Source organism: Hemicordylus capensis, chromosome 1 (assembly GCF_027244095.1).
Source record: "Hemicordylus capensis ecotype Gifberg chromosome 1, rHemCap1.1.pri, whole genome shotgun sequence".
Lineage (NCBI taxonomy): Eukaryota > Metazoa > Chordata > Lepidosauria > Squamata > Cordylidae > Hemicordylus > Hemicordylus capensis.
This window is the reverse complement of record NC_069657.1, coordinates 312,041,386-312,068,531: the sequence shown is the minus strand read 5'-3', so window position 1 is coordinate 312,068,531 and position 27,146 is coordinate 312,041,386.

Sequence of the window (27,146 nt, the reverse complement as noted above, 5' to 3'; positions counted from 1 at the left end):
AGCAGCTGAATGTAGGAACACTGGAACATAGGAAGCTGCCATATACTAAGTCTATCTAGCTCAGTATTGTCTTCACAGACTGGCAGCGGCTTCTCCAAGGTTGCAGGCAGGAATCTCTTTCAGCTCTATCTTGGAGAAGCCAGGGAGGGAACTTGAAACTTTCTGCTCTTCACAGAGTGGCCCCATCCCCTGAGGGGAATATCTTACAGTGCTCACACTTCATATGCAGCCAGGGTGGGTCCTGCTTAGCTAAGGGGACTGTTTGCTACCACAAGACTAGCTCTCCTCAATGTAGTACTATAGCAAAGCAATATCCACAGATTGAGCTGTGCTAAGAGTTTCTGCTTTATGGTCCCACAAGTAATGCAATACGAGCCCTATTCAAGAGATATTTCCAGGGATATTAATGTGTGGAAGGAGTTGGTGGGCAAATATTAGCCAACAGAGGGCCCAATATGGATTGAGGATGGGGACCATGACACAACTGGGAGAAGTCATCAGCTAATAACATGCAGTTCTACTTATCTTTGGAATCAGTTGATACCAGCTAGATTGTATGGTGCCTGGAGGCCATTCTGAGTTGGATGGAGGCAAACAAAGTGAAGATTATTTTAGACTAGGTAGAGGTGCTCTTGGTCAGTAAAACCAGTAAACCGAGTGGTGCTGTAAGTCTGGTTTTGGATGGGGTCACAGTCTCCCAGAAAAACTAAGTTTGTAGCTTGAGGGTTTTCCCGGACCCAGGAAAGGCTCAACAAAGAGCCTTGGTAGATTTGTATGGGCGAATGCAGTGCAACAGATACCTCAGTCCCAAGCTGGGAAGGAATGTAAAGATCAAAACAAACACTTTGAATCTAGCCTGGAAGTAAACTGGTAACCAGTGAAGCTGCTTCAGGATGGGTGTAATACTCACGAAGTGACTCACACCCATAACCTTTGTGGCAGTATTCTGGACCACCTGGAGCTTCTGAACAATCTTCAAGGGCAGTCCCATATAGAGTGCATTACAGTAATCTGATCTGGATGTGAGTGACTGAGGTCAGGTCAAATTCTCCAAGCAGGGTCACGGCTGGCGTACCAGCCATAACTGGTAAAAGGCACTCCTGCACATCACTGCCACCTGTGCCTTCAAGGACAGCACCAGGTACCCCCAAGCTGTGGACTTTGTCTTTCAGGGGAAGGGTGAACCTGTCCAAGATCAGATTAATCTCACCACTCAGGTAATCAGTTTTACCAACTCAGAGCACTTATGTCTTATATGAATTAAGTATCCAATTGTTTGTCCCCGTCAGGGGCGTAAGGAGCACTTGGGCGGCCAGAAGATGTTGTCCTGCTGGTGGCTTCCCCACCCCCTGTGGCTTTCAATCACACACACAAAGTGTGTGCCCCCCCACAAGCCACATGTCTGGCATCAGATGCAGGGGGCATGGTCAGCCCCTGAAGAGCTTCCCCAGCCAGCGATTCAATGAACCACTGACTGGGGAAGTTCTGCAGGGGCTGAGTGACCTTGTCCCAAGTAATGGCCATTACTGACCTCAGATGCAGGGGGCATGGCTGCTGCCTGGGAAAGGGTCTGTTTGGACTCTCTCCCAACCTCCCCTGTCTACCGGGGGCATGGTCACCAGCAGCAAAATGGGTGAGATGCCCATCTGCTTGCTGCTCCTCTCTCTGGAGTACAAATAAGCCCTCCTCCCAATAGCTTCCAATGGCTGCTCCTCTCAATGGCGCATGAACTAGCCAGGGCAGAAGTAGACGAGTGACTCTAGCAGGTCCTTGAAGCTGTGGGGAATAGTGGGTGAGCCTCTGGTGGCCCCTGGAAGTGCTTGGGGCTGCAGCGGCCAGGGAACACTTGTCCTCCCCTGCTAAATGGTGGCCATGCACCTGCCCCCGCTCCAAGCCAGAACATCCTCTGAAGACCAGTTAAGGACATCCACTGTCTCCCTGGGATCTTCTGACTTAAGTGATAGGTAGATCTGGGTGTCAGCATAATGATGACACTGTAGCCCATACCCACAGATGACCTCTCTTAGTGGTTTCATATATACATTAAACAGCATAGGGGACAAAACAGCCAAAGGCCAGTGGGTGGAAAAGGCAAACCACAGCACCACTTTCTGAGTATGACCCTCCAGGAAAATTTATTGAAACAAATTAAACATGCACATCATCTTGAGTGATGTGCTTAATATAATGTGTAATTTGAGCCAGATTTGTCCAGTCTCCTAAAATAGAGAAGGCTTGCAATTAGAATCTGATGTTATTAAATAGCTAATGAAGTAACTAATGTGGCCAATGTGAAAATGTCTCTTCCTCAGTGTGGTGGGCTCTGAGAGTTATGAGCAGATTCTGATCTCCTGAAACCAACTCCTCAAACTGTGATATAATCAAGTCAAGGGATTCCTAATTCATTCTGCTTTGTGAGTTTGGATTCCTAATCTCCATTTCCCACCTAGGATGAAAGAAGCTTGCCTGTCAAGTGGGATTGACAGGATGTGCTTTGAGCCCATGCACAACTTCTCCAGCCTCGCTATGCTCACACTGTTGTGCAAGAGCCATTAGCGTGAAGCAGTGTTTCTCAACCACCGGTCCCTGGACCGCTGCCGGTCCCCGAAGGGTTGAGTGCCGGTCCCTGACTGGGAGTCAACCCACCCCCAACTGAAATCAAGGCACTCTCTTCCTCAATTTTGCACATGGCACGGAAGAGGAAGAGTATCACGGAGGCATGGGACCCTTCTTGTGCCTTGCCTCCACATGCTGCTGAGATCTTCCTACAGCTATCTTATTCCCTATCTTTACAGCTTCAAACTGTATGCGATGCGGGGGCATGGAGGAAAAAGTATGGCAGTGGGCGCCACTTGAAGGGCTGCTGGTTCTTGCATGCTCATTGTTTGCAGCCAAAGGTTGGTTGATTGAAACCCAGCTGCCTGTTGTGGTCGAGGCGCCTTGAGAGGGAACACTGTTTCCCTCTTGCATCAGTGGGGCTTGCTTGTATGTTGTTTTCATTGGCCCCATGTAGCTTTTGAATTTTTCTAATGGCCCAACATTCCCTCTCCATTGAGTAATCACAAGCACCTCCACTCCAGACATACTGGAGACAAATTTGTTCACCCAGGCTTTTAGATTCAGGGGTTCTCAACCTTGGGTACCCAGACGTTGGTGGACTTCTACTCCCATAATCCCCAGCCATAATGGCCAAATGCCATTGTTGTTGGGGGTTATGGGAGTTTAACTGAGGGACCCAAGGTTAAGAACCCCTAATATTCAATGTTTGCAAAAGATTCCAAATTTTATTATTTTAATGCTTATATTATTTTCATTCTAAACTGCCCAGAGATGCAAGTTTTGGGCAGTATAGAAGTCTGATAGATAGACAGACAGACAGACAGACAGACTTGAAACCCCTTTACTAACTCCTGGTCGGGAAACTGCGCATGAAGAATGTAGCGGTCCTTGAAACGCTGCACGAAGAATTTAGCGGTCCTTGACTCCAAAAAGTTTGAGAAACACTGGCGTGAAGCACTGCTTGTGCTCTGAAAGCACTCTGTAAGATGGGAAACACTTCACGGGCCTGCAGTGATGCATTTCCAAACTTACAGAATGATCCCAGAATCAGGGAGCACTCCAAACCCAAACGGCTCTTGTACAACAGTGTGAGCATAGGGAACTGGGGGAATTTTGCTAGGACTCACAGCACATCTCCACAGTCTCTCTCACATGCTTCCTTAGTCAAGATGTCAGCCACTGTGTCTTAACTTTAGACAGTTGCCAAAGGCTTGAATAGAATTACAGCTTTTATTTCACAAACTGCATTAAGGTTTCTTGTACAAATTCTGGTCCTTGTCCCAACTATCACAGAAAACCTGGTGCTTTATGAACCAGGACAAATTCCTTATTGTCAAATTAATCAGCAACAGTTGATTCAGCATTTGTAACAACATAATTCAAAGAACGCACGCAGAATCAAAATTTCAAGCATTTATAACCTGGTTATGTGTTTTAATTTAATTTAATTTAATTTAATTGATTGATAATTGATTGATTGATGAAAACTAGCTGGGCCGGGCACAGAGGATCTGTGCCTTCGGCCAGCTGGCAAACCCAACGCTGCTGTTCCCCACCACCACCACCGCCACCATGCCCAGCTTTCTGGCTGACTGGCCGGCTGACCAGCCACTCACCCTGTCCGCTTCTTGGCCCCCCTTGCTTTCTGGTGGGCCAGCTGGCCGGTCCACTTCCGCTCCCTTCCACCCCATGCTTTCTGGCTTGTGGGCTGGTTGGAAAGCCGGCCCACCCCCTCCTCCCACCCCCTCCTCCCAGCGGCCAGGCCAGGCCGGCCCAACACCTCCTCCCGGCAGGTGGGCAGGCGGGCCACGCAGGCCCGCCACTGCCTCCTCTGGCTGACTGACAGCTGGGCCAGGGCCAGGCCAGCCCGCCACCTCCTGTCTCCTTCTCCCGGCAGCTGGGCCAAGCCAGCCCACTGGCGCCTCCTCCGGCAGTCAGGCCAGGGCCAGGCCAGCCTGCTGCCACCACCTCCTCCCACCTCCTCCTCCTGGTGCCGGCCCAGGCCGGCCCACCACTGCCTCCTCCGGCTGACTGACGGCTAGGCCAGGGCCAGGGCTAGGCTGGCCCACCGACACCTCCTCTGGCCAACTGGCGGCCAGGCCGGGCCGGCCCACCACCAACACCATTGTCTCCTGTCCCTGTCACTATTCCCCAGGCAGCTGCTCTTGCAAGAGCTGCCATTCATGGGAATAGTGACAGGTATGTTTGGAGAATTAAATATATAGATATTTGTATCCTGCCTCTCCAGTGCGATACTGCTTGGGGAGACTCACAAAGACCGTAAGACAATTAAACAGATAAATCAATATAAAATTAATAAATTAATAAAATTCATTTAAAAACTAGAACTAGTTAAAACCAGATTTACAAATTAAAAACCTACTGAAGACAGACTGAGAATAAAAGCTTTAAAAAAGGTACATTATGATACACAGATGAGAATGTTTAAGAAATATACTCTGCACCCTGAAATAAGTTCTTGAAATATGAGTTTCCAGTTGATTACCAGTATTAGTTCCAATTGCATTTCTTCAAGGCTTTAAACAAATGGCTTTAAAGACCCACTTACATTTATGTGTATACAACTGTCAACACATCTGAAATGGGTTTAACTACCTTGGCTTCTCAAAAGGATCCCTGAGTGTTGTAGTTTCATGAGAATACTGAGAATTAGTTGACAGAGAGATCAAAATAATTCCAAGGTTTCCTTTATTGAGGGGTGCATGACATTTAAGAAGGCTCAACAAGGGTGGATGAGACCAGCTTGACCAGACAGTCAGAATAGGCTGCTTCTTGGGGCAGCACAATTCAAGGGGCAGCCATGGATTCGACACAACATAGGAGGTAGAGCTGTAGCTCAGTGCATTGCAAACAGACAGTCCCAGGTTCAGTCCCTGACATCTCCAGGTAGGGCTTGAGATGACCCCTGTTTGAAGCTTTGAAGAGCTGCTGCCATTTAGAGTAGACAGCACTGGCCTAAACAGATCAATGGCCGGATTCATTATAAGATAACTTCTTATGTTTTGTATTGTTCTTGTTCATTACTTCTAACATGGCTGCTCCCCTCATTCATGCAAATGGAGAGGCTTTCTGCATGAGCAGTGTGGAGAGCCTTATTGGGCTCCACAGGGAGAGTGGGCTTAGGCTGCTCTCTCCACAGACGAGCAGGGAGCCATGTCTGGGCGGCTGGATTGGCTGCCCACACGACTACCGGCTCTGTCATGGAGCTGGTAGGGGCAGCGGGGATTGGGGCCCGCCCAGCCCCTGGAAGTCCCAGGATGGCCTGTGTGAGTGTATGGGGCATTCTAGGGAGACCCTCGTGCCAAGTGGCTGCTTGTAGCCTCCCAGTCGGGGGTCTAATCGTGTGCCATGGTGGTGCAGAGCCATGCCGTGGTGGCACACAATAAGTAGAATGAGGTTAGTGGAGTGCTCACCCGCTAACCTCGTTTTGGGGGGGGGGGACTTAAGTAGGCTAACCTCCGGGAGCCATGCAGCTGCCGGTGGTTTCCATGACCACAGAAAAGTGGGCTTAGTAAGTTTTTAGTGCCCTTAGTAAGTTTTTCTGCGGCTGTGAGAACCTGCGGTCAAGTGGTGCACTTTCATTTTATGCAGAGGTACCCTTGTCAATTAACAACTGAGTATATGGCCATATTCACACATCACATGATGGAAACATTAACACATACTTTGTTTAACTGCCCTTTCTATGATATTGCCCATTCCATTCAAATCACTCCCTATCAAAAGAAACATTTGGATTGGTCTGAGGAACATTTTATTGTTTATTTTTTAGGAGATAGGCATGAAGAAGTTACTCATAGGATTGCTTGCTTTTGTTCGGAGGCATGTAAAATAAGGTGTCTGCAACTGGTTTTTAAATTTTTACTTATGTTATTGTATTGTACTGTATTGCTCCTTGCTGTAGTGTTTATTTGGTCGTTGACCATAAATAAATGAGTTCAGTTCAGTGCACACATCACATGGAACCAGAGGTGAAGGTACCTTTGGTTTCATTTTCAGTACATCTGAATGTGGGCAACCGCTGTTTTGCAGAAAAATGGAACCATGGTTTCCCTTTCTGCTTGGAGATTTGTACCTTTGGTTTGTAGTGAGGTCCGCCACCTGGACCTCTGGTTATGTAGTGCCAGCATTACGTCCAAACGCTGGCACTGCAGTCTGGTTGCTTTGCAACTGGAGTTGAGGAAGGAAGCTCCTCCCTCAACCCCTTGCTGCTGGGGCTGTCTTCAGTAAAGAACAAAGCCCAAGCAGCGAGTCAGACGAGAGAGTGGAGGGAATGGGGGGAGGAAACACAGGTCCACTAGACCCACAGTTCTGCGTTATGTCCGAAGGTGGCCAACAGCTTAATAATGAATCATTTAGTATTTCACTTAATAATGAATGGTTATATATCTCCAACTGAATCTGTTGTTATGTACTGACTGACAATATTTAGTAGAGCAGAGGCATCTTAGATGAGAAAAAAAGATCGGCATGTTTGGCCTTTCCACACTATAACCTGGTTCAGATGTAATGCTAGATCATGGTTCAATAATATGTGCACAACCAGGTATGAGCTTCAGACTAACAGACTCCCCTTCCCTTCCTTTGCTCTTCCACAGTCACGGGGAGTCCTATGTACCCAAATATTCAGGTTGTTCTGATGCAATGTGTAAAAGTAGTGGATATGCAACACTGGGTCCAAATTTGCAGTAAATAAACCATTAATCTTGCCTCTGCTAGATCTATTCTTTTGTGAGGTAATGTAGGTGAAGAGCACTTTTCCTGCTGCAGACCTGAAATTGTAAATGTGCATATGCCTGAGGCAGCAGATATCCTCTCTGGTATCCTCCGGTAAACTCCCATCATTCATGAGCTTGGAAACTTTACCACATCAAAGTGTCACAATGACCTCTTAACAATCTGGCTGTGCTTGCACAGGCTGAGCATATGCATGAGTTACTCCTGTTTCCGTGGGGATTTTCAAACGCCGCCTGCTTATATAAGAGGAAGAATAAAGCAATTACCCCGTGAAACGTTGTGTAATAATTAGAGATAATGGCTGACATGATGCTCAGTATTAACAGGCATGGAAGCCATAGGTGCTGCTGCTGTAGACTCGGAAGCAGCAGCACTAGTCAAATGTAGAGGAGCTGGCAGCAGTCATTGCAGCCATTCCCCCCATTCATGAGAATGGGAATAAATAGGGTAATGCTCATAGAGCTACCATATTTGGGGAGGGAACTATAGCTCAGTGATAGGGTATTTTCTTTGCATGAAGAAGGCCCCTGGTGGAATCCCTGGCAGCATCTCCAGGTAAGGCCGGGAAAGACTCCTGCCTGAAATCTTGAAGAGCCACTGCCAATTAGTGGAGACCAGGGATTCCCAACCTGTGGTACTGCAGATGTTGCTGGACTACAACTCCCATCACCCCCAGCAACAATAAATCACATGTTGGGAACCCCTGGTGTAGATAGTACTGAGCTAGAGCAATGGTCTAACTCGATATAAGGCAGCTTCCTATGTTCCTCAACAGTGGTGCTAGGTCTAGGTCTAGCTAGGTGGTGCTAGGTCTAGGTCTAGCTAGGTGGTGCTAGGTCTAGGTCTAGCTAGGTTCCAGGTCTACATCAGTGGCAGCATTGATGTCTTCTGTACCCATTAGTAATGTGCATTATGTCCGCCAGAAACTTTAACTGGTTTTATTGGTAGATTGGTCAAGATTAATCAGGTCAAGTCAAGCAGGTCAAGTCAAGTGTAATACAAAGCAAGAAAACAAGCCTTACACATTGAACAGGTCGACTAATAGCTAAGGCTGCAATTCTTGCAGTTTCTGTGTTCTCGTGATATTTTGACTTTTTGCCACATTTTAGCCATTTTGCAGGAATCCATTTCTTGTGGTCTTACGAAGTTACATGAAATCATTGTTTTAAGGTCAAATAATCATAGTCAAGGTTGCTTCAGCGACTACTTCGTTTTGAGATGAAATAGCACCCATTTTACAGCTTCATTCATAGGTAATCAGAATGGGGGAAGGCATTGGACTAAACCTATCCATGGCAGAGGCTTCAGTGAGTGGGGGCTGCTATTCTTGCATAATAGTACATCATGACATAGTATGGTGTAGAACAAGCAATCTCAAACTGGTGGTCGGGACCCCCAGGGGTTCCCAACCAACTTAAAAGGAAGCCAGGAGCCAGGAAGGAGCTGTTAGGAGAGCAGGTGCCTTACCCAACATCTCCAAGGTGTGGAGACAGTGAGGGACAATGGGATGCAGACAGGCAGAAGCCAACAAGCAGCACTTGGATCCTCAGCCATTCAAAAAACACCTGGAACGGCATAGCAGTGAACTTCTTTGGCTGACAGGCCAGGGGATAGTTCCCTCTTGGGAGACATTTGCTAAAGTTTTTCTCATGAGCGGCCAAGGAAGTGCCATTGCTGTGCCTGCCCTTGGCTTTGTGAGCAGGGGAGGAGTCAGGTGGTTTTCAGTTGCTGTCTCTCTGTCCACCTCCTGTGCCTCGGAGAAGCTGAAGCAATGTTCTTGACCATGTCTCTTCCCCAATTTAGATTAGTGTGCAAGCTGAGTAAAAATAATTAGGTGAAAAAGCTATGGAAATAATGACTCCTTTTACATGATTCCTACTTGTCTGAATCAGAGTTTTCAGTAGTTGCTGCTAAAAGTGGGGGCGGGGAACTATTGAAAATAAACTGGAACCTGAAATTAGATTGGCACTCTCAAACAGAAAGCCCAGGTTTGGAACACTAAGTATTTCTCAAAGGCAAATTTTATTATTTATTTATTCATTCATTCATTCATTCATTCATTCCATTTCTATATTGCCCTTCCAAAAATGGCTCGGGGTGGTTTACACCAAGAAATAATAAATAAATAAGATGGATCCCTGTCCCCAAAAGGCTCACAATCTAAAAAGAAACATAAGATAGACACCAGCAACAGTCACTGGAGGTATTGTACTGGGGGTTGATAGGGCCAGTTACTCTCCCCCTGCTAAATAAAAGATAATCACCACATGAAAAGGTGCCTCTTTGCCAAGTTAGCAGGGGTTATTTTCCTGCTTTATTTTTTCCTGCTTAATTCCTGCTTTATTTTTCTCTGCTTAATCAAATCAATGGCTGACATCCTGACTAATAACTGTGGGCATTCCTCACATCATTGAAGCACTATCCCCCCACCCCCTGGTCTGCTGTGCTTTTAAAATGTGGGTACTGTTCTGCTTGTGTGCAGGAGCAAAAATATTTTTGTTTGTTGGTCTGCATTCTGAAAGCTCTCTGCTAGAATGGAAACAGTTAATTGACCATGGTATCCTTCTGGTCTGCCTCTCTGGGTTGGGACTTTGGGGCACTGTGTTATGGAGGCTTCAGTACCCCATGTTCTTTAACATCTACATGAAAACACTGGGAGAGGTCATCCATGGGTATAGGCTGCAGTGTCATCAATATGCTGATGATACCCAGCTCTACCTATCATTTAAGTCAGCTAATACCAGGGAGGCAGTGGATGTCCTGAATTGGTGTCTGCAGGCTTTCCTGGTTTGGATGGGGCAAACAGACTAAAATTTAATCAAGATAAGATGGAAGTGCTCTGTGTGGGTAAAATTGATTATCTGAGAGATTAGGTAAATCTGGTCTTGGATGGGGTCACCCTGCCTCCCCGCCGAAAGACCGAGTTCACAGCTTAGGGATGCTTCTGCACCTGACACTGTCCTTGGAATCTCAGGTGGCAGTGGTGTGCAGAAGTGACTTTTACCAACTACAGCTGGTACGCCAGCTGTGACCCTATTTGGAGAAGTCAGACCTGACCTCAGTCACTCATGCACTAGTAACATCCAGATTGGATCATTGCAGTGTGCTCTATGTGGGGCTGCCCTTGAAGACTGCTCGGAAGCTTCAGCTGGTCCAGAACACTGCTGCAAGGATGCTTGTGGGCGCTAGCCGCTTTGTGAGTATTACACCGATCTTGAGGCAGCTCCTTCATTGGCTGCCAGTTTGCTTCCAGGCTAGATTTAAACTGCTGGTTATGACCTTTAAAGCCCTGCACGGTGGGGTATCTTTTGAACCACATCCACCCATACAAATCTTCCAGGGCCCTTCATTCATCATTCCAAGCCCTGTCCGTGGCCACACCATTGACAGATTTGATTGGTGGGGAAAAGAGACAGGGCCTTTCGGTTGTGGCTGCTCAGCGCCGGAATGCCTTCCTAAAAGGGCTTCGTTAGGATCCCTCCCTCAGGGTTTTTAGAAGAGATCTGAAAACTCACTTGTTCAGATAGGCTTTTTAATGTGTTTTATTATAGCCTGGTGGGTTTTAAATTTTTATTTTACTTGTGTTTGTTTAAATTGTTTTTATTCTACATTGTGTTTTATTTGTTTTATTGAGTTCAATTTTATATTACTTTTATTGTTTTATAGTTGTGAGCTGCCCTGAGCAGTATTGTACTGGAAGGGTGGGATAGAAATATTTTTTAATAAATAATAATAAACTAACAAACACATTGTGCTACCCTCAGCAACATATTTCTGGTCTATACTTCATTAGTCAGGATGTCAGTCAATAGCTTTAATTATAGGGAGTGGGAGGATCATGTAGCTTTATTTGTTATTTTAGGGGAGTCGCAGTATCAAAAAGTTTGAGAACCCCCAAACTTGATAGTATTCTGGCAGGGGGTGGGAAAGGTGGCTGCCACGAGACATGCTGCTGTTGCTAATAATACCTCCTAACACAAGTGGTAGAAAAGAAATCCTTACAAAGGCAGTAAGGATCCATCCATCCATCCATCCATCCATTTATTGTTAAATTTGTATACTGCCTTTCATTAGAACAATCCCAAGGTAGTTCATACAGGAAAATTAAAACAAGACTATAAAAATTACACAATTAAAATATTAAGCTAGAATATAAAAACATAGATCTGACTAAAACCTATGTAATTAAAAAATATTGATTTTGACCCCCTTTCATCTCCAGAATTACCCAAAACATCAATCAGAAGTTCTCATTTGAGAACTTTCATCCCAGCTCTATTGAATACAGTATTATGAATCCTAGGATATAGTATGACATTGGATGAAATACACATGTGCAAAAACATTGACGAAACTCATGATCCAGTGGAACTAAAAAAGAAGGGGATGTTCCATCCAATGTGTCAAACACTCTTTCCTCCTGGAAGGGTCTGTCATGCTTACAGCCTTCCTCTGAAGAGGCAAAGGCTGTAAGTGTGATGGAGGGAGCTTTTGTGAGTTGGAGGCTGGGGTGGGACTTCCACTTCATGTTCCATTTTTAATGCCTGAATAAGGCTAATATGTTACTTGCATGAGTAACAACAAAGGGAGAGCAAAGAGTTCCAGAAAAATGTAATTCACCATTACCTAACAGAAAATCATGGGTGTAAATGAGATCACTCATCTGATATGGATGGGCCAGGCATAAATATGCTTTGGTGAACAATTAAAAAAAAATAGCTGTTCACTATTTATACCCCTAGCAACACAGTTTAGTTGTCAGGCCTAGTTTCATCTTGGTACATTGAAATACTAGTTCTGTGGAGAATCTTAAGCAGCTGGAAAGTAAGAGCATTTTATATATTTATCTTGAAGGCAGGGACTTGGCACCTCATAATGCCAACATTCTCAGCTAAGGAGCAGCAAGTTGCCTCAGCATAACAAGGGAAAATTTCCTGAAAAAAGGCCTTTGAAATCCAAATTGTGCTTACATTTGTTTTAAATCATTTCATGCAAATGTTTCTTCTCTAAGTTATTCCCCCGTGTAAGCAGATGGCTGCCAGATGAAGAAGTGTGGCCAAAATGGGAACCACAGTAGGGCTGCATACAGTCTGAAGGATCTTAGAAATGTAGAGCCTAATCCACTATGTGCCTTTTCACCCATTCATATGAGTAGAGGCTGTGTAGGATTTGCCAGTGATTGGTGAACTTGGTCTGTTCTCGGCAAGACCATATCTGGAAACATGGGCCATACGCAAGGCAGTGGCTTCTTACCTCAGAAGGTGGATATGATGTCCCTTCAGTTTTTGACTTGGGAATGCAACAAGGTTTAGAAGCATTGTTTGAAAGACACCATAAGGCTGTTCTCATGAGAAGCCCAACCCATGCAAGAGCAGCCTAGCACTGGGTTCTCTGCAGATCCTGGCACTCCTGCCCAGCCTAACCCCACTGTTAAGCCTGGCTGTTAGCTGAGCTTAAGGGTGCAAGTGTGTCCTTAACCTGGCTGCGGGGATCGTGTGTCTCCTCAGGCTGCACACAGCCTGAGGAGACACAGAGATGGGCACCTAGAATGCCTGTCTCATGGGGGAAATCCCCCAATGCACTGTGCTCGGTGTGCAGTGCATTGTGGGATTCCTGGAGGCTGGGGAGCATTTGTGGGATTCATAGTGTATTGTGGTGCATTGTGGGATTCCTGGAATGCCGCACCAGTTGTCGCAGCAGCGATCATGTGCACTGTGGCACAGCACTGCTCAGGGCCTCCTGGATTGTCTTGCGGGGAAGGTAGGTTAAACCCTGCCTTCCCCTTGCCCACCCTCCCTCCCAAGTCCAACTATGGCCATGTGAATGACCTTCCAAGATTTATAGCCAGGCTAAGAATTTAGCCACCCCCAAAGCAGAAGAAACTCTTCTCTGTGACACTATTACCACATATTTGATGCCCTTCACAACTGTTCTGAAGGTGATCTTAAAGGCATTGCATATATTTGAGAACATGGCTACTGCCCTCTGCCATGGTGAAGAGCCAAGAATCATGATAGCAGTTGTGGAAAATTGTAAGAAGATTGGTGGAATCATAGAGCTTGCAGATAAGAACATAAAAAAGCCCAGCTGGATCAAAGCAAAAGTACATCCTGCTTTTCATAGTGACCAACCAGATAGAGACGTGTGAATCAATTTGGCAGTGAATCGATTCAACTCGAATCTGGCTGATTCGAGTGTTTCTCCCTTGAAAGAAATCACTCCAAAAAGCAGTGATTAGATTCGAGGGCAAATTGAATCAGCCAGATTCATATCAAATCTAAGTGAATTGATTCAGCCTTCAGTGTATGGGGTGAGGGGGAGAGAGGGGGAGGAAAGCTTCACATACTTTAAAAACAAAATGGCACTGGGGTGCCTTGAAATGAATTACCTTTATTTATTGCAGAGCGCACAGTGGTGACCCGATCTGCCAACATTCCCCTATGGCCACCGGCCACTCCTGTGAGGTAGAAGAGGCTTATGGAGGTGCCTTTTAACCATTCCTCTGGTGAGAGCGGAGACATTGATAATTCAGAGCTGGCAGCAGCAGGCAGGCAGAGATCAAACTGCCATCCCTCCACGCAGCTGGCCTGCCCAGCCGCTTGCACTTACTAAACTTAGCACCAGGCTGAGCCTCCTTTAAATGGCCTCAGTGCAGTTGTGGGGAGGCCATTTAATGGGACAGCCCAACGTTCTTTTAGCTAGAACACCAGTGTTTTTGCACAAAAACACTGGTGTTCAAGCTAGAAAAACGCTGGGTCGAATCAAAACAGCTGGTTTTGATTCAACCATGAAACAAATCACAATTTTCAATTTGTGCACATCCCTACAACTGGATGCCTCCAGGAAACCCACAAGCAGGCTTGAAGGCAACTCTTTCCTCCTGTTGTTTCCTAGCAACTGGCATTCAGTAGCCTAGTGTCTCAGAATCTGAAGGCTGCATATAATAGGCATTTCCAACCTCAGTTCCCCCCAAATTGTTGGACTACAACTCCCATAGCTGTAGTCCAGCTCCCAGAAGGGAACTGTAGTCCAATAACAACATCCAGAGAGTAAAAAATATTATTAAAAATATTTATATAGCCCAGATGGGAATTATAGTCCAACAACATTTGGAGAATAAAAAAATATTATTACAATATTTATGTATTGGTTTTAAGCAAAAAGCGGTTTTGTAGAAAAAGGAATAAGATGGCTCCCTCTCCCTAAAGGACTCACAATATAAAAGGAAGCATAAGATAGATACCAGCAACAACCACTGGAGGGATGCTGTGCTGGGGTGGATAGGGACAGTTTGTTCTCTCCCTGCTAAATATGAGTCACCCATTTAAAAGGCTGCTCTTTGCTCAGTTAACAGGGTGACCTCTGCCCTCTAAGGCAGTGATATAGTCATCATGGCTAATAGGAAGTGATAGACCTATCCTCCATAAACCTGTCTAATCGCCCTAAACGAGTAGACATCACCTCATCTTATGAAATCACATAATTTCATATAATCATTGTGGAAATCAGATAATTTCATAGTAGATGAATAATTTCCCCCAATTTGCTTTGGACAAATCGGCCATTCCTCTGACCCAGGAAGGAAAGCTGCGGCAGTCAATTTAGTTGACGGGCAGGAGGAGCTTCCTACCTGTAATCTGTTTTGGGCAGCTTGCACAAACTGGACGACACTCTCCAGCCTCTTGGCCCTTGGTTTCGTAAGTATACCTTATTTAAAACTGAGGGTTCATCCAGAGGTTGCGGAGAGGAATCAGAACTTACAGTTGGGTCCTGCAACCACGGTTCCGGTTATTCACACTTCACACGGAGCCAACCTGAGATGGTTTTCCCTCAAGTTCCATGCGACGTCTGAATTTGGCCTTTGTTTAGTGTTACCACACACCATTTCTTTTTCGTCTAGTCATTGTTTTTATGTTTTAAGAGCCCCTGGTGGCGCAGTGGTAAAACTGCCGCCCTGTAACCAGAAGGTTACAAGTTCGATCCTGACCAGGGGCTCAAGGTTGACTCAGCCTTCCATCCTTCTGAGGTCGGTAAAATGAGTACCCAGAATGTTGGGGGCAATATGCTAAATCATTGTAAACCGCTTAGAGAGCTTTGGCTATAAAGCGGTATATAAATGTAAGTGCTATTGCTATTGCTATTGCTATGTGGAGAATTGTTTCTGACTCGTTATCAGTAGCTATAGCCTTCAGAGAGAGGAAGGACCATGTCAAACGCAGAGTCACATCATTACTGATATTCCCTTCCATGTGCTAAAAGGTCATTGCTGTAAGCTGACATTTCTCTGTGGAGGAGTCAATGGACTTAGATTACGCTGACCCAATATTTACTTTAAGAAAACATAAAGATACAGTGAAAACACCACCAACTCCCTTGGTAAGCACTTTCTTCAAGTAGCCAAAGAACCAAACAGTATGTTGATATGGCAACAAGTGATAATATCCATTTTAAATACATATACTGTATGTTTTTAAAAGAAATGTAAAGAATATGTTTCCTGATTGGTCTGAGGCAGAAAACTCATGTCTTAGTTTTTGCAGTCATGTATTCCTCATGAATCATGATTTTTCCCCTTTTTCTTCATTTTTCAGGCAAGACCCCAGTAAAATAGAGGAAGCAGTCATGTCAGCTATATAGTGTGATTGCTGGTATAGAGAGGAAGCAAAACAATAAATAGAGAAGTTATATTTTCTGTCTAATCTTTTTATATTGGCCTCCTTATAGAGACTCTACACTGGTTATAAAATGACGTTACAGATACCAAGTGGTAGCCTTTATTAACCATTTGGCTTGTAATTGACAGCTGATATTTCATCAGTAGGAGCTAATGACAGGAGATGTTCTCCTGATGGCTGGAAAGGAAATTTCTCTCCAGCCTTGGGATGTACAGTAATAGCCAGCAGAGTATAGGAAGCTGGCACCCTGAAGCTTATGGGAGGGTGCAGGAAAACAGTTTGAAAGCTGTTTGGCAGTTTTGTATATGGGAAAACAGACAATTTTGAATTGATGAAGGCTAAGCACCTTAGCATGGAGGGTGTCTCTCTGGCAATCTAATGCAAGATTTGTGGATTTAATGCCAGCTATAGGAATGTTGATTTGCTTCCAATAGGCTCTGCATGTCGTGAAGAAAATAAATATTACAAAGATGCCATAAGGCTCCTGTTCTTTGCTATCCAAATGAAATTAAAACTGTGTAGCACGGCCCCTGGAACTTCTCACTTCTTGGGGAAGTGGGAAGCATTTAACGATAATTTACCACATTGTCCATTGGGCAGTCCACTAAATACAGGAAGCTGAGGCTGAGAGGCAGTTGTTAAAGGTTGCCATTTTGGTTTACCATTTGAAGATCGAACCAAATCTAAAGCTCTGTCCATTGTGCCCTGAATGCTACAGTTAATTTCTCTCTCCCTCCCCTCCCTCCCTCCCTGAGCATATTTACACTACAAATCCATATTGGTTTTTTAAAAAATCAGCTTAGAAGGCATAGCATCCTGGGAATTGTAGTTTGGTTCAAAAACTCAACTGTTAGAGCTTCTTTAGCTCTCAGCAATACAGATACCTGGATTCCTTGGTAAGAACAAATTACTATTAAACTAATTTTAGTATCTGTGTAAACATGTTTCTCCTATCTTTTATTTGCTGTTCTTTCTTACCTTCTCTTTTTCTTTCACCATCTGCCCTTTCTCACTCACCTGTTCAGTTCTTTGACTTTTCCCCTGAAAGACATTCTTCCAGAATCAGTAGGTGAATGCCGGCAAACAGCCTGATACACAGAAAGTATAAGTAATGTGATCAAAGATAGTCAGTGTAATGAGGTTTCTGTGCTTAGTGAGGCAATGTCTTTCTCCACACTGCCATATTTCCCCTCTCCATGTTGCAGGAGCATTTTGAAGTACGAGCATGTTGTTGAGCTAAGTTAGGGAAGCACAGAAGGTGTCCTCATCTTTCCAAAAGGATGGCAAAATTTGACAGGTTCTATTAGTATTTCCCTGCTACCATGCTCATCAAAGTTATCATTTCTGCTTTTTTCTTCTAATGTGCACCTGATGGCTGGTGTACATGACTGTCCTCTCATACTACCAACTCTTTCTCCTCATCCTGCCTCCTTATCCTTGTGGTTATTGCTTCCTGCTCATGGCAAATACACTATGAGATGTTTGCCCTGGGCAGAACTATCAGTAATGCGTGCCATTGCTTAATACGCATGTAGGAGATTTGTGCTGGTTCAGTTTCTGTTCATGTCCAAAGGAGTCAGATGGTGTGTTTTGCATGAGCCGAGAGCTTTGACCACAAGAAGGAAGGAAGGAAGGAAGGAAGGACGGGCGTAGCTAGGGGAGAGGGGGCCCGTGTTCATCCCTCTCTCTGGCGGCCTCCCAGAGTGAGGGAGATAATGCAGAAAATAGGGAGGGATGGAGCTAGAGGGCCCTCAGGAGCTGGGGGCCCATGTTCTTTGAACCATTTCGTTCAATTATAGCTACGCCCCTGGAAGGAAGGAAGGAAGGAAGGAAGGAAGGAAGGAAGGAAGGAAGGAAGGAAGGAAGGATTCTTTTATTTCAGGTTTTCTGAACCAAATACCTGAAATATTCTTCATGGAGTGACTCCTCCTCTGCAGCATAGGTTCCATTCAAAATCATTCCAAGTCTGTAAAAGACTTGGAATATGCTCAGTCCCTGGAATATGCTAAATTGAATGCATTGTGTAGCAGCTGGAGAATTGTTTGAAAAGATTACTCTAATGGGTGCTGTAAAAAGCTTGAAAAATGTCCTTTAAACAATAACCTTAGCAACCTTTGCGTAGCTGAGTTGTAAATTTCAAGTGCCTGTGCCTCAATTAGTATGTAGAAATGTTCTAAAATGCAGCTGATATAAAGATACTGTACAATGACACCACTGACCTAAGTCAAAGCCTATGCTTTTATGTTAGACAAGCAAATCAAACTAATGCAAATGTGAATTAATCTAGAAATGGAGCCTTTCTCACTAAACCATCAACAGGTTTAGGAGCCTGTACATGTGACATGTAATTTACAGCACCTGAAATACGGCCAACTATTATGATTTAATTACAATTGTCATCGTTTTCTAGAATCCACTGTGAGGATTCTGTCAGGTCCTGCCAGCACTTTGACTCCAGGCCTGAAGAGAACTGAGGAACAGCCTTTTGTGGTCCTCCACTCACAGATGGGGATATCCAGCAGAGCCAGCCATCCTTACCTCCAAGGACGGGATGGCGAGACAGTCCGAGGAGACAGGGATGGGCAGCTGATGGGGATGAGCAGAGGAGCAGCTGCCAATAGGCAGAGGAGCGCCTCCAGCAGCCTTCTGCTACCAGTGGTGGGCTCCGGTCTCGGCTGCAGAGCCAATGAGAGGAGTGGAGCTGGCTGAGGGCCAGAGGGGAGATGCGCATGGATGATGTCAGGAGCGTGCCTCCCGGAGGGAGGAAATCGGAGTGGGAAGAGGGAGAGGAGAAGGGAATCAGCAGCAGCTGTATCAGAGAGGCAATTACAGGGAATAAAGAGGGGCATTGTCCCCTTAATTGGGGGTGGGAGATATGTAGCCTGTGAAGAGGCATATAAGGAGCTGGCCAGGGATGAGAGGCTGGCTTGTGGTGAGTGCTGGGGCCCTTCGGAGAGAGGCCAGCACAAGGAGGAAACAGCCTGGGATGAAGGAGACACAGAGTGACATTTTAACTCCTTCTCATCCCAGCTCTGAGACAAGACTCAGCGTGCCCGCAGTAGGCTGGGTCAAGGGGACAAAAACGCAGAGCTGGACAGGGGACTATGAGGAGTCAACACTCCCCTGAGGGACAAACAGAAGCTTCCTTCCTAGCTGATACCTTGCTCAAGAAGGATGCCCACCATTGGGCTCTTGTACTGACCTTCCTTCTTCACTCCCAAGATCTAAGGGACAGCCGATCTGTCTGTGCTGAAGCTCCAGTCTAATAATGTTGTGCCTGTTTGGCAGCCTGGGCCTTTGTTTCCTGTGGTCTGCTTAGGAGAAGAGGCAAGACCCATGCTTGCTCCAAATCAAGAAATCAGAGAATTCAGGAAGAAGCGGAATCACCAGGCCCACTATAGAATGGTCACTCCCTAGATGTATAGTGCTAATGCAACATCTCTGTGGGGAAATCTCCTCACTTAGCTTTGCAGGCCCAACTCTGGCTACTCAGATTGTGCTGGACAGCTCCCGCGCTGGTCCAGGCCTCCTGGCCAAGAGACCTGCTTTCACTATCCACTTCTTGCTGGACAGCTCGTGAACGGAGCTCTGCCAGAAATTGGTTTGAACTGGTCCTGAACTTCCATGAAGAAGAAGAAAAAGATTCTAGTCCTTATGATGAGGCCAAAGCTTGTAAATGTGGCTCAAATGTGTGCTGCAGCACTCAGAAATACAAATAAAAACTCACATAGTTCGTAGATTTCAGAGGTCATGAACTGAACATTATTCTTGATTTTTGAATATTTGGAGATATAGCAAAGTACACCAGTACTCTGTCAACCAGAGACTAAATACCAAAAGTTACTTTCAACCAGTATTGACCATATGCAGCACAAAACCGAGAAGGTATATAAATTTCTTAAAGCCATTATGAAATGCCAGTTTCTTTTTTTAAAAAAGAAAGAGATAGTGTGTGGATGTTTTCTAAGCCCTTTGTCACATTTTGTCTGCTGATTTATACAAAATGTATACATTTCAATTGTTAATTAGGTCTATCTCTATCCCTAAGTTAAGACTGGGAAGCTATCACAGCTATATTTCTGTATCCGACCTCCAAGTAGGATTATATAGCAGCCTATACAATACATGTGTTTACTGATGTATCTGCAGCATATACTGTTGCAGACAGGTTAGTAAACAAATGTTCAGCTAGAAACAGACATGATGCAGGGATTTTGGATGGAGTTCTCAGGTCTGGTATTATCAGAGGTCAGACTAAATGATCTATATTACATTCCTCTTTTGAAATCTAACGTATCAGTATGAATCAAGATTACATAGCCATTTATACAAGGCATGAAGGGAAAAGGAAAGATTGTGCCATCGAGTCAGTGTTGACTCCTGGCAACCACAGAGCCCTGTGGTTGTCTTTGGTAGGAGGGGTTTACCATTGCCATCTCCTGTGCAGTATGAGAGGATGCCTTCCAGCACCTTCCTTTATCACTGCTGCCCCAATATAGGAGTTTCCTATATTCTGGGAAACACACCAGCGGGGATTTGAACCAACAGCCTCCTGCTCTCTTGGCAGGTTGCTATCCAAAATCCAGCATTTATAAATTCCATTGATTTCAATGGGAAAGTTAAGTATGTGCTTAGATTTCCCCCACTGAAATGAATAGAACTTCTAGTACTGAACTTTGGATGGATGATGCTCTCTGTAAATGGTGTGCAATCTAGATTCATGAAGATGTATCACCTTAAATATCCCCTGCTAACTGGGCAAAGAGGCACCTTTCACCGTGGTGATTCTCTTTATTTAGCAGGGGGAGAGTAAGTGGCCCTATCCACCCCCAGCACAGTACCTCCAGTGACTGTTGCTGGTGTCTGTCTTGTGTTTCCTTTTAGACTGTGAGCCCTTTGGGGACAGGGATCCATCTTATTTATTTATTATTCCTCTGTGTGAACCGCCCTGAGACATTTTTGGAAGGGCGGCATAGAAATCGAATTAACAACAACAACAACAACATTGACAATAAAATTCAGCCATCCCAGGTCCTTGGGAAGGACCCAATGTCTGGGTAAAACAAACCAGTCAATAACACCTGTCTGACTGTGTAAACAAGAAATAATAAATCTGCCATGGAAGTCAATGGGACTGAACAGTGCTGAACTTTAACTGGATTGAACCCTTAGAATATTCTATTCCTTAAAACATATATTAAATATGTGTACAGTGTGTAAGCACTTAAAGTTGCTTCTGCTTTATTAGAGAATAACAGCCGTATCCTAAGCAGAAAGGAAATCATAGGAGATAAATTTGGCAATGCCTTTCCTCTCTTGCCTCCTTTTGCTTTTTGCAAATAAGAACAGCATGTCTTCTAACATTCACTGATCCAAAACATTCTTTAAAAAAAATTTGTCTGTTTTGCAAAAATTACCTCCCCATTCCTCATCTAACATTAACACATAATAATGCAGTTGATGTGATCTATGTTTCAAAATGCACTTAGAATGCATTTGAACTGTATCTGTTCTTGAATGTACCTAAAATCATTTGCAAAATATGTGGCTTCCTATCAAGAGCTTTCATTCCGCACAAGCAGATTCATGACAGACAAATCGGACAGGAGGCTGAGAATCTGTATGTGTGCAAAACATTACAACACATTTTTTGACAGCGTAGATCATATCAGCTCTCATTAACTGCCCAATGAGGCACAAAAGTTCAGTGCATATTGCCCAATCAAGATGTAGAAAGTTCAGCTGTACATCCTTTTATACAGGCCATCTCTTGAGAGGGCCTTTTTGTTTTTAAAGTTGGCTACTTTATTTCTCCTTCCCTTGCCACCCTCACATTTACTTAGCAGGTTAGGTGAGTACTAATATCAAAAGGAAAACCAAATTAATCATGGTATCTTTCTGTCACCTCTTTCTAGTGTCTTCCCCATCTGTTTTCCTGAGGTTACTTCCTAGCTCTGTCTAGAGCACCTTATAGTGTTCCCTTTTCATCCTTATTACTTACATTTTTATATTTATATCCCACCCTTTCTCCAAGGAGTTCTCCCCACTACTTTGATCATCATGGCAACCCTGTGAGGTAGGTTTGGCTGAGAGAGAGAGGGTGAGTGGCCCAAGGTCACCCAATAAGCTTGATAGCTGAATGGGGATTTAAACCAAGGTCTCCCTGTTCCTAGTTCAACACCCTAACCACTACATCATACTTGCTGGCTGTATGGCTTTATAGCATCCTTTGGCATCTATCTGAGGGCCAGTTTGGACAATACTCTGGGCACCTGTTGTAAATGTGTGGAACAAGAGCATTGGTGTGCATGTATCCTCACCCCATCCGAAGTGTCCCCTCCTAATTGTGTGTGATATAGTGCATGAATCACATACTACAGTGATGTTGTATTTCATCCATGCATTCAGGGTGGTTCAGATGAATTGCCTTCTATGCGATTAGGGAGCTGGGGAGGGGGAGAGATGTCCATGCCCATACTTCTCTCTCACATAGTTTCGATGGGCATTTGGATTATCATCCAAACTAGCCCAAAGGATAGCTGTATGTGGAAGAACTATCAAAACAGGAAGGGCACATAGATTGCTTGTCCTTCTTCAACACATGCAGGGTAATATGTGAAGAATAGATGTCATGCACCTCTACAAAGGAGAAATTCCAACACAATCCCCGAGTCAGGTGAGTTGAAATTTGTTGGGGGTTTTTTGTTTGTTTTACAGCAATCAAAGCATAGATAAAGGAAAGGAAAGATTGTGCCATCGAGTCAGAGTCGACTCCTGGCAACCCACAGAGCCATGTGGTTTTCATGGAATAATATATAGGGGTGAAAACTGCTGTATGTAGCATGCGTGTACAAGGAGATAAGAACAAATACCACTACTGTTATTTCCTTAATGCTGGTAGTGTGTAGCTAGTCATGTATATAGGACTTCATTGTGTAATAACAATTGACAGCCCTGAGGGTTTTTGTGCTTTGATTGCTATATTGCATATGACCGCTTTACTTTTTGCAACTTGGGAGGTGTTCTTTTTCCTTGTTCTTTTTCTTAATTCTGCAGCTGATCAGTCCAGCTCCCTATGCCAAAGACAGCTGCCCTTTAGTGAACTCTTTCTGTCACCAGACCAATGTCAAGGAAACTTGTTTTGTGACGTTGTCAACATAATGAGTCACTTCAAACTTACCAAAGAGGTGTGTTCTCTGCAGCTTGGAAGTTACCCAGATCCTTTGCAGGAGATTTTTGCTTGCATTTCCTATCCTGTTGGAGAAACTACGTATGTGTGCCATTGCTGGGGAAGAGCAAATTAAACCTTTTCAAGACTTATCAGAAGACAAATTGCTGTGGCAGATAGGCCTATTTAAGAAGGGTGTTCCTGGGATTAGGAGAGGCTCCAGAAGGCTCACTGGAGCTCTGATTACAGACATTTTAAGAGACAGGTTGGCTTAGCTGCCTAAATTCTCCGTAGGCTTTTCTCGGGAACACTGGCTGGCAGCCAGATGAAATTACTTCTGAGTAGTCCTACTAAAATTAAATCATTCTTTGGAGTAACTCTTGAATAGTACTATTGAGTAATTTAGTCTGGGTGCCAGCTATTGCCTTTTGTTATATTGTATAGGGAGACTGCCTAGATAAGTAATTAATTCTGGTGGAAAAAAATGCAGCCTCGCCTCCTCTGGAGATCGCAGGTACTAGGAAAAGGCTACTCACCACTTTTTGAAACAGATATGTTATATATACTTTTTAAATGTGCACAGATTTTTCATCATCAGAAAACCCAAGATACTAAGGCTGCAGCCTTATGCATGTTTTCCTGGGTAAGCCTCATTGAGCACTGTAGAATTTACTTTCAAGAAAACATGCGTAGGATTGCACTGCATACTGGCTCAAAAAGATATCTAGAATAGGCCAGCTGGAGGAATGCACTCTAAATAAGCACTTGTTCTGTCAAAATAAGAATAGTAAAAGAGCCAGTGCAGTGAAATGGTTGGAGGGATTAGGATTGCGGAGAGCCAGTTCAAAATCTTGTTCATTCTTCTTCCTCACTGGGTGATCCTCAGCCAGTCTTTTTCTAACCGGCTTCATAGGGCTGCTGTGAGGCTAAAAGGAGGTGAAGAACCCAGTATGTCACCCTGGGCTCCTCGGAGAAAGGGCAAAATACAAATGTCGTAAGTAGAGGTAAATGAATAAATACATTTAAGACCTGACATGTGTGTGCGGTCTGGTAATTCTGACAACTTCCACTAACACGCTGAGGCTGCTCTGCCATGCTCACAGTGTGACCTGGAAGATCCATACTGAGGCCCATATGTGTGATTGCTTAGTTCACACAATTCTTCCCCATCAAAAAAAGGAGGGGAGAAGGTTAGGGTAGCTGCCAAAGTCAGGCTGTTGTGCTGGAGTGTCCACTTCACAACCACACAAAATAACAACTTTTGGCCCTCCCTGTTTGTTTTTTCTTTTTTAAATAGCAGTTTCTGGCAGACGAGGGGAAAATAATATCTGAACTCATGTAAGGTATATAATCAAATGATATGTGCTGTATTAATCTATGGTACACAGGTACACTTCACAGTGATTTTTGTCATCATGGCAGTTCCAGAAAGGCTGTATGCTGCAAATTCATATGGTACTTCCTTCATGCTTTCATGGGTACACACTTGTTTGAGGATCAGGGGCTTAGTGACTATTGAGAAAAGGGGACAATTTTTTGCAGGCTGGAAGTGTCTGGGCTGTCCCTCACCCAGGGTGCCTCCTTGCCCCTTCCCGCTTGCTGGCTGGGAGTGCAAAGCACACCTCTCTCCTCTCTAGCCAGCTGGAAGAGGGATGGACCCTCTCCCAGACATCGGCCCCGCCCCTGTGTCTGACATCAGAAAAAAGGGAAAGGGCCAATGCTGGAATGGAAACCCAGTAGGGTTTCATTTCAGAGGTGGAGTGGGGTGGGCTGGGCAGGGCAGGGCACAAAGCACTAGCAGCGGTTCTTTCTGCCTGCTTCAGTGACAGTGCCGGGCTTGGCTGGTGGCTTGCTCTTGGTGGGCTGGTGTGGAGCTGCTGCAGAGTGGCAGTGGAGCAGGGCCGGGCCTCTCTGTATGGGTGAGCAGCACCTGAGGAGCCAGCTGGCCATGATGGTAGGAGGCAGCGGTGGCAAAGAGCAGCAGGTCCCCCAATTTAAGTAGCTGATCCTGTCCTGGGAGGACATTACCTCCACCCCCTTGCATCTGACATCAGAAGCAGGGGGCGTGGCTTGGGATATGCATGCGCTTTGTGTGTGCAATGGGAAACCAGGGGGTGGGCAGCTGCACTTTGTCCCCTGGCCACCTCAAAGCTCACTACACCACTGTTGAGGATGCCTGTGTGGAGGAAAAGCAGCTGCAAAAATGGCTGTGTAAATTGCTCCTAAGGGCCTGTTTTTTCTTTGTTAAATAGCAGTCACAGGGTTGGGTCCAACGCAGATCAGGATCAATGTGTGGATGGATGGAAGCTGCTAGACTAGGACCAGGGATAACCGGGTTCAAATCCCCATTCAGCCATGAAACTAGCTGGGTGACTCTGGGCCAGTCACTTCTCTCTCAGCCTAACCTACTTCACAGGGTTGTTGTGAAAGAGAAACTGAAATATGTAGTACACCACTCTGGGCTCCTTGGAGGAAGAGCGGGATATAAATGTAACAACAACAACAACAACAACAACAACAACAACATTTCCTTCTCAACCATGGTGCCAGTCCATGGTTGCGACTAGTGGTTCCGCTCCTACCTTTCTGGCAGATTCCAGATGGTGTCGCTTGGAGACTGCTGCTCTTCAAAATCTGAGCTTTTATATGGAGTCCCTCAGGGCTCCATATTGTCTCCAATGCTTTTTAATATCTACATGAAACCATTGGGAGAAATCATCCGGAGATTTGGTGCTGGGTGTTATCAGTATGCTGATGACACCCAAATCTATTTCTCCATGTCAACATCAACAGGAGAAGGCATATCCTCCCTGAATGCCTGCTTGGAAGCAGTAATGGGATGGATGAGGGATAACAAACTGAGACTGAATCCAGACAAGACGGAGGTACTTATTGTGCACAGTCGTCACTCAGGAAGCGATATTGATCTACCTGTTCTAGATGGGGTCACACTTCCTCAGAAGGAACAGGTACGCAGTCTGGGAGGGCTTCTGGATCCACACCTCTCCCTGGTTTCCCAGGTTGAGGCAGTGGCCAGGAGCGCTTTCTTTCAGCTTCGGTTGATATGCCAGCTGCGTCCATTTCTTGAAGTTCATGATTTCAAAACAGTAGTACACTTGCTGGTAACCTCCAGACTTGATAACTGCAATGCGCTCTATGTGGGGCTGCCTTTGTACGTAGTCCGGAAACTACAATTAGTTCAAAATGCGGCAGCCAGGTTGGTCTCCAGGTCATCTCGAAGAGACCATATTACTCCTATATTACAGGAGTTGCACTGGCTGCCGATAGGTTTCCGGGCAAAATACAAAGTGCTGGTTATAACCTATAAAGCCCTAAACAGCTTAGGCCCATGGTACTTAAGAGAGCGTCTTCTTCTGCATGATCCCCATCGTCCACTACGTTCATCAGGGGAGGCTCGTCTGTGGCTACAGTACCTTCATGTCGTTTGGTGGCCATCCAGGGACGGGCCTTCTCTGTTGTCACCCCGAGACTTTGGAACGCACTTCCCGTGGGAATAAGAGTCTCCCCATCTCTAGTGGCTTTTAAAAGGGGTCTTTTTTAGCTTTTTAGCTTTTTAATTTTTAACTTTTTAGCTTTTTAACTTTTAATTTTTTAAACTTTTGATTGTTTATTATTTGTTTTAAATTATTTTTAGTATTTGTTTGTTGTGAAACGCCCTGAGACCTTGGGTTAGGGCAGTATAAAAATGTGCTAAATAAATAAATAATAGTCCAGATTGTTGGGACTAGTCCAGATTGTGGGACTAGTCCAGATTGTGAACCCCAGTGGCTAACATTTGACCTAAGAAGGAATGTGTCCTTGGCACCATTGTTAGCTTTTCTTCCAGGACAAACAGTAGGAACATTCACACATTATGTTCAACACATGTACAACAAGTATGCAGTGTACACAGGTACAAATCTATACACAGGTATAGTCATTCATACGTTATGATGAATGCTCGGAAGGGCGGTATAAAAATTGAA